We start from the raw sequence: 8,028 nt of genomic DNA, 5'->3' as shown, positions 1-8,028 counted from the left end.
GTATCTCTTTTTTACCCAGACAAGTTGATTCTAGATTCATATGGAGAAGTAGGCACAGCTAGGAAAACTTCTGAAAGAAGATTAATGGGAGAAATTCCACCAGAAATTAAAACATTTATATAACCCCCATAATTCTAGCTGTGGCACTGGGCCATGAAGAGAGCGATCGAAAAGAATTGCAAGCACAGAAATAGACCCAAATACATCTAGGAATTTTTTTTTTTTACATTCAAATTTTTGATCCATTTGGTTTATCTTGGTGGATCAAAAATTTGAATGTAAAAAAAAAACAACCATAAAGGTGCTAGATCACCATGTGGGGGAATTTATTCCTTTATCATCTTGGAAGGGGGTTATTTTTGAAGACTAAATCTGTCACCAATGTCTTTCGTAGGCAGCTTTCCTCCTCTCTTTAGTGTGTCCTTTCCCAGTTTTGTAAAAGGACCCCCCCCCCCAACCAATGAGTTTCCAAAGTAGATTCCCAGAATCGTAAAGCAGTTATGATTAATTCAACTTTAGTCTCAAGTCCTTCCCGTTCATTCGAAACCTGTCACATTTGGACAGGCTGTAATCACCGAGAACTGGGTGACTGGCAGGTGATCACACACTGTGTGTCTGCGCTACCGGGATTTACAGTGCGTTGGAGTGTGCTGGGATGGGGGAAGGGAGGAACAAGATGAACCTCGGTCTTGGACCCAGTTCCGCGCTCAAGCGTGTGGCACACCCCACAAATGCTGCAGGAGTTGGAAGGATCTGAGCTGGCACTTAAAGGGGGGGCTCGATTCATATGCAGAGTTGGGTTCACAAGAAAAGGCAAGGATGAGTGTGCCACAAGATGAGGCCGGTTGTTTCGAAATAATTTCCAGGGAGATATTTGCGACCGTGATGTAGGTGCCATTATTTCCTGTCTGCCATGATTGAAGGCACTGACCACGAAGAACCAAACTCTCCAAGGGGCCATAGGTATTACAGAGTTTAATCAGGAACAAGGTAAAGAAAGAGTTGTCATCGTGAAACAAATATGATTCATCCTGAAAGCAGCCGGCAAACAGGAAATGCACAGCAAGAGTTGTAATTATCTGTCGCGGCAGGTGTTTGTCACCTCGAAATCGTTAGGCCTGCACAATTCTGCCACCCAAGTTAACTTCAAAAGGACTTGTACGAAGTCGGCGTGGAAAGTTCAGGTTTCTAGAAGGGATTCTGGAAATGAGCGTCTTTGCTAGATATTTTTATTTGCGAACATTTAAGGGGAAAGACAGCACAGCGGCTGCCGAGAAGACACCTTTGGGGTTTCAACATGAACACGGAAACAGCGCTGACATTTCAAAACGTTGTTTTTATGAAAAAGATGGAACGTTTCCAGTAGCACCTAAAGCCCCGGCATTTGGAGAGAATACGCTTAAAAGGAACAACTTAAAATGGACCGAAAGGAAATTGGAGGGAGTGGGTTGGAACTAGAAGATCCAGACGGAGAGCCCCACAGAGCCTAGCTGTGTTAGCCCAGCGGGAGAATGCCAAGTTCGTGATTATTTCATTAGGAAAATATTTGCTACACCTATAATCTGGAAGTGATAAACAACATACCAGAGCAGAACATTGCTCTCCAGGATTAAATACCAAACAAAATAACAAAGAGTTGACCCAGCTACAGGCTATCGGGATGAGGCCTTGTCCAGTTACCACATCAAAGACCCTGCCATAGGCAGAAAAAAGAGGAATCAATTAGGACACTGGTTGGGAGAGGCTTTATACTTTATGTAACCAAGAGGAAAAAGAAATGCAAACAGACTAAGCTCAAGCTGGCTGCTTCCTTATTTTGTTCAGTTTCTTTCCGACTTGCCCCCATCACTTGGTGAATCAAAAGACGTCCAAAAATTTGGGGGCACCTATCCTGAACTGTGTCAGCTCAGTACCTAATAAAAACCGGGCCCACTTCAAGGAAGATGATGAAGATTGTCCGGCTCACTCTGTGCGTTTTGCAATTTTGCATGGCAATTGTTTTGTGAATCATGGACTTAATGAACGCGCAAGCTGGGCAGTTCCGGATGTGATCTGGGTAGGTGGAGAAAAGCCCTGGTTCAATAAAGTGAAAAGAATAAATGATGTTATGAGGATGTGGACAGACTTTAGTCCACCAAGGTAGAGAAAAACAATGCAAAAAACATTGTGAGAAAATGAAGTGTGAGTTGTGCTAATAGTAAGGGAAAAAATGTGCTAAATCCTGGGGTGGATGGGGAAATTACTTTTGTACAATCATAGGTCACAGAAGGCAAGGTTATGAATGGATTTATTTGCAGAATTGGAAAGAAAGCTTTCTGTCTTCTAATGAACATGTTGTTGGAGGCAATCACTGAACTAGGCAACCTGTATCTCTTGCGGCTCTCACGCTGTTAGGAAACAGGTCTCTTTTGTTTGTGGGCTTTTTTTTTTTTTTTAATATTTATTTATTGTGGAGAGACAGAGACAGAGCATGAGCAGGGGAGGGGAAGTGAGAGAGGAGACACAGAATCCGAAGCAGGCTCCAGGCTCTGAGCAGTCAGCACATGAGCCCGACGCGGGGCTTGAACTCAAGAACCGCGAGATCGGGGCGCCTGAGTGGCTCGCTCGGTTAAGCGTCCGACTTCGGCTCAGGTCGTGATCTCACGGTCCGGGAGTTCGAGCCCCGCGTCGGGCTCTGTGCTGACCGCTCAGAGCCTGGAGCCTGTTTCGGATTCTTTGTCTCCGTCTGTCTCTGCCCCTCCCCTGTTCATGCTCTCTCTGTCTCAAAAATAAATAAACGTTAAAAAAAAAAAAATTAAAAAAAAAAAAAAAAAGAACCGCAAGATCATGACCTGAGCCGAAGTCGGACGCTCAACCGACTGAGCCCCTTGTGGGTGTTTTCTTGATTAGACTTCATCATTTAGAACAGTTCTGGGTTCACAGCAAACCTGAGCTGAAAGTACCGAGAGTTCCCATATACCCCATGCCCCCTCCCCACATGTGTAGCCACTCCACTATCCATATCCCCCAGTTGTGCATTTTTTTCAATGGATGGACCTCCACTGACAGGTCATTATCACGCGAAGTCCATAGCTTCTATTAGGGTTCACTCTTGGTGTACATTCTGTGGGTTTGGACAAATGTATGATGACCTGCATCCACCATTATAGTATCCTACAGAATAGTGTCACTGCCCTAAAAATCTGTTGGGGTTTTCTTCTTGGAAAATGTTAAACATGTACAGAAGCAGAGAGAATAGTATAATGAACCTCTCCCACATACCGATTACCTGCCTTCAGAAATGACCAACCATGGCCAATCTCAAAGAGCCATTTTGCAAAGGCTATGGGAACATAGCTATAGGCAGATTGGTATTATGTTTGAGGAAAAAGGGTTTCTTCTCAGTAATTTTTAAGTGAGAGATTGAATTATTTTGGGGTGCTCATGTATTAAGGCCCTAGCTGTGCTGGCCCCTTTGCAAATGACTAGCAGCATGGCCATCACCTGGGAGCTTACTGGCCATGAAGAATCTCCCGCCCACCCCAGAACCTACTGAGTCAGAGTCAGCAGTTCAACAAGATCCCCAGGTGATGTGTATGTACATTAAAGTTGAGAAATACTGACTGCCTGACCTAGGCCAGACACTTAAAATAGCCTCATAACGATCCGACAACACTTCAAGGCAGATGTTATCTTGCCCAGTTTACAGATGAGATAACTGAGGCTCAGATAGATTATTCAGTCTTCCCAAGAGCTCACAGCTAAGAAATTTAGATCTGTCTGGCTTCACAGTTTTTGATTTTACCACTTAGAGCATGCAGCCTCCCCACGAGGGAGTTTACTTTTGGGGCAACTCAGTAAAAAAAGAAAAGATAATAGTATGTGTTTACACAACACAAAACAACGAGCCATCTCAGCAACAACAACAGCAAACAACAACAGAAAACCACACGGTCGGCTATTACGCAAGCAATCGCTTCCTCCACTGAAAGACCTTTTCTCTTTCCAATCCGCTGTTATGGCATCACGTAGACAGCTCAATATTTTAGAGTGGTCACAAAACAAAACAAAACACTGGAGCAGCGATCAAAGGTACTCCCCCTTGACAGTGACTGTGGACCCACATAGGAACGAGACTGCAACCAGTCTCCCAGCACAAAGGGAAGATACATTATCGACCCGCAGAGCTGGGCAATGCATTAAAAAAAAAAAATCAGCCAGACTGGTTTGACATCACATGGGCAGGAAGGGTAGGCTGTTGACTGACTGCTATCGCACCTTCCAACCAGCTGAGTGGTCTGAGCCTATCAGACCTGTGCAGGAGAACTGCTTCCACGGAGAAGGGGTCCTTAAGTGGCTGGGTATTGCTGGGCAAGGCCACAGGACATTTTGTTTTCTGAGGAGCTTTTCGAAAAGGAATATTACAGGAAAAGGTAGAAAAAGCACAATTCCTGGATCATGCTCGTCTGAGAACTCATCAGATCTCAGGAACTTCTCCCCTGTAATCCTGGGAGATGAGGCCATCTCCTTCTCTTTCTGCTGTCCTAATGACCCTAGGGACCTGCGTTAATGGGTCAGCACGGCTACTTGGTTTTGCAACGAGTCGATCTGCTGATTAATTAGCCAGTAGCAGGAACCCGATGAAGTGCTCAGCTCAAAGCCCCAGGGATCCAGTTCAGGGCACGCTGCCCTCACAAAGAAAGATCAGGTGAAGAGGCACACAAACTGGCCCGGTCACAGGCACCACGGGGTTATTCTGATTGACTCTCCACTTTACGACCAAATGACCTGGACACAACTCGCTGTTGTGAAACAGTAATCCCACTGAAAAGTAGTAAACCTATTGGCTCCACAAAGCTAATTGCCTTTATGGCTGAGATCAAATTCCTAGTATTTGGATGACTTTATCCCCCACTCTTGTTTTCTTTTTAATATTAAAAATAAAATAATATTAATTTTAATAATTTTAATAATTAAATTTAATATTAAAAATAAAATATTATGAGCTCATTAGAAGCTCTGATGATTTCATAATATTTTATGGCCAACCTCACCCTCTTGCTAAAAAATATAATGAACCCTAAGAATGGAGTCATGATCGGCCAAAAAACCCGGCCTAAGGTAAAACAGATAAGACTTTAAGAGTTATTTTAAGAATGTTTTTCTATTTCAAGATTGCTCTGGCTATGCAGGGTCTTTCGTGACTCCATACAAAATTTAGGATTGTTTGTTCTAGCTCCGTGAAAAATGCTGTTGGAATCTTGATAGGGATCGCGTTAAATCTGTAGATCACTTTGGGCAGGAAAGACATTTTAACAATATTTGTTCTTCCAATCCATGAGCCTGGAATGTCTTTCCACTTCTTTGTGTCACCTTCATCTTCTTTCATCAATGTTTTATCATTTTCAGAGCGCAGGTCTTTCACCTCTTTGGTTAAGTTTATTCTTAGGTAGGTTATTATTTTTGGTGCAATTGTAAATGGGTTTGTTTTCTTCATTTCTCTTTCTGCTGCTTCATTATTCGTGTATAGAAATGCAACCGATTTCTGTACATTGATTTTGCATCACGTGACTTGAATTCATGTGTCAGTTCGAGTAGTCTTTTGGTGGAGTCTTTCGGGTTTTCTATATAGAGTATCATGTCATGTGCAAAGAGTGAAAGATTTACTTCTTCCTTACCAAATCTGCATGCCTCTTACTTCTTTTTGTTTTGCTGTGGCTAGGACTTCCAGTGCTATGTTGAATAAAAGTGGTGAAAGTGGACATCCTTGTCTTGTTCCTGACCTGAGGGGAAACGCTCCCACAAAAGACCTCGAATAGCCAAAGCAATCTTGAAAAAGAAAAAACTGGAGGTATCACAATTCCAGGCTTCAAGTTAGGCTACAAAGCTATACTAACCAAAACAGTATGGCACACAAATATAAACACACAGATTAATGAAATAGAATAGAAAACCCAGGAGTGCCTGAGTGGCTCAGTCGGTTGAGCATCTGACTTTTGATTTCAGCTTGGGCCATGATCCCAGGGTTGTGGGACTGAGCCCCGAGTTGGGCTCCATGCTGAGTGTGGAGCCTGCTTGGGATTCTCTATCCCTGTCTCCCTTGTTTGCTCTATCAAAAAAAAAAAAATAGAAAACTTAGAAATAAACCCATAATTGTATGGTTAATTAATCTTTAACAAAGGAGGAAAGAATATGCAATGGGAAAAAGAGTCTCTTCAACAAATGGTGTTGGGAAAACTGGGCAGCTACATGCAAAAGAGTGAAACTGGACCCCTGTCTTACACCACACACAAAAATCAACCCAAAATGGATTAAGGACCTAACTGTTGAGACACAAAATCATAAAAATCCTAGAAGAGAGCACAAGCAGTAATTTCTCTGACATTGGTTATAGTGACACCTTTCTAGATAGGTCTCCTTGAGGAAAGGGAAATAAAAAAAAAAATAAACTATTGGAAATGCATCAAAATAAAAGCTTCTGCTCAGCAAAGGAAACAATCAACAAAACTAAAAGAAAACCCACTGAATGGGACAAGATATTTGCAAATGACATATCCAAATAAGGGGTTATTATCCAAAATATATAAAGAACTTACCCAACTCAACACCTCCAAAAACAAATAATCAAATTAAAAAACGGGCAAAAGACATGAAGAGACACTTCTCCAAAGAAGACATCCAGATGGCCAACAGACACATGAAAAGATACTCGACGTCACTCATCATCAGGGAAATGCAAATCCAAACCATAGTGCGGTATCACCTCACATGGGTCAGAATGGCTAAAATGAACAACACAACAAACAACAAGCGTTGGTGAGGATGTGGAGAACAAGGACCTTTTGTGCACTGTTGGTGGGAATGCAAACTGGTGCAGCCATTCTAGAAGACAGTATGGAGGTTCCTCAAAAAATTAAAAATAGAACTACCCTGTGATACAGTGGTTGCACTACTGGGTATTTCTCCCCAAATACAAAAAACACGAATTTAAAGGGATATAGGTACTCCTATGTTTATGGTAGCGTTATTTACAATAGCCACATTATGGAAGCAGCCCAAGTGTCCATTGACAGATGAATGGATAGAGAAGATTATATATCTATATCTATATCTATATCTATATCTATATATCTATATATATCACACTGGACTCTTATTCAGCTATAAAAATAATGAAATCTTGCCATTTGTAACAACAATGAATGGAGCTAGAGAGTATAAGCTAAGTGAAATAAGTCAGAGAAAAACAAATACCATACGATTTCACGCATAGTGGAATCTAAGAAACAGAAAAATGAGCGAAGGAAAAAAAAGAGAGAGACAAAACAAGAAACAGACTCTCACCTATAAAGAACAAACTAATGTTTGCCAGAAGGGAGGTGGGTGAAGGGATGGGTGCAATCGTTGATGGGAACTAAACAGTACACTGATCATGATGAGCACTGAATAACGTATAGACTTGTTGAATCACTGTATTTAACAAACATTTTAAATGTTTATTTAAAAAAATTTTAAAAATCTTTTATCTATTTTTGAGAGAGAGAGACAGAGTATGAGTGGGGGAGAGGCAGAGAGAGCAGGAGACAGAATCCACAAAGCAGGCTCCAGGCCTGCTGAGCTGTCAGCACAGAGCCCTACGTGGGGCTCAAGCCCGTGACCATGAGATCATGACCTGAGCTGAAGTCAGACCCTTAACTGACTGAGCCACCCAGGTGCCCCATTGAATCACTATATTGTACACCTGAAACTAATATAATAACACTGTATGTTAACTATACTGGAATTACAATTAAAAAAAAACTTAATAAAAAATAAATGAAAGTAACCATTTGAATTCCAAAAAAAGAATGTCTTCCTAAACACTGAAGAACATTTTTGAACTATTTTTGATACTGTATTGGAATGTCTTGATCACTAGATTTTCCCTCTGAAACTTTCACAAAGATGTTGCTGATGTGTTTATGTGAATGACCTCCTTTGTTAGCAGGACAGTCATTATTTATCCCTCCTTTGCAGATGAGGAAACTGAGGCTGGGAGAGTTGAAGTTA

At 41.7% G+C, this 8,028-nt stretch overlaps 1 protein-coding gene across 1 annotated transcript in view; it reads right to left on the bottom strand.

Annotated features, from left to right (window-relative positions):
• Nucleotides 1–8,028, bottom strand: part of LOC122477833 (P2R1A-PPP2R2A-interacting phosphatase regulator 1-like) — a 102,400-nt gene that overhangs the window by 26,136 nt on the left and 68,236 nt on the right. The gene's annotated exons all lie outside the window — the stretch shown is intronic.

This window comes from Prionailurus bengalensis, chromosome X (assembly GCF_016509475.1).
Source record: "Prionailurus bengalensis isolate Pbe53 chromosome X, Fcat_Pben_1.1_paternal_pri, whole genome shotgun sequence".
NCBI lineage: Eukaryota > Metazoa > Chordata > Mammalia > Carnivora > Felidae > Prionailurus > Prionailurus bengalensis.
This window is presented reverse-complemented; position numbering and strand designations above follow the sequence as displayed.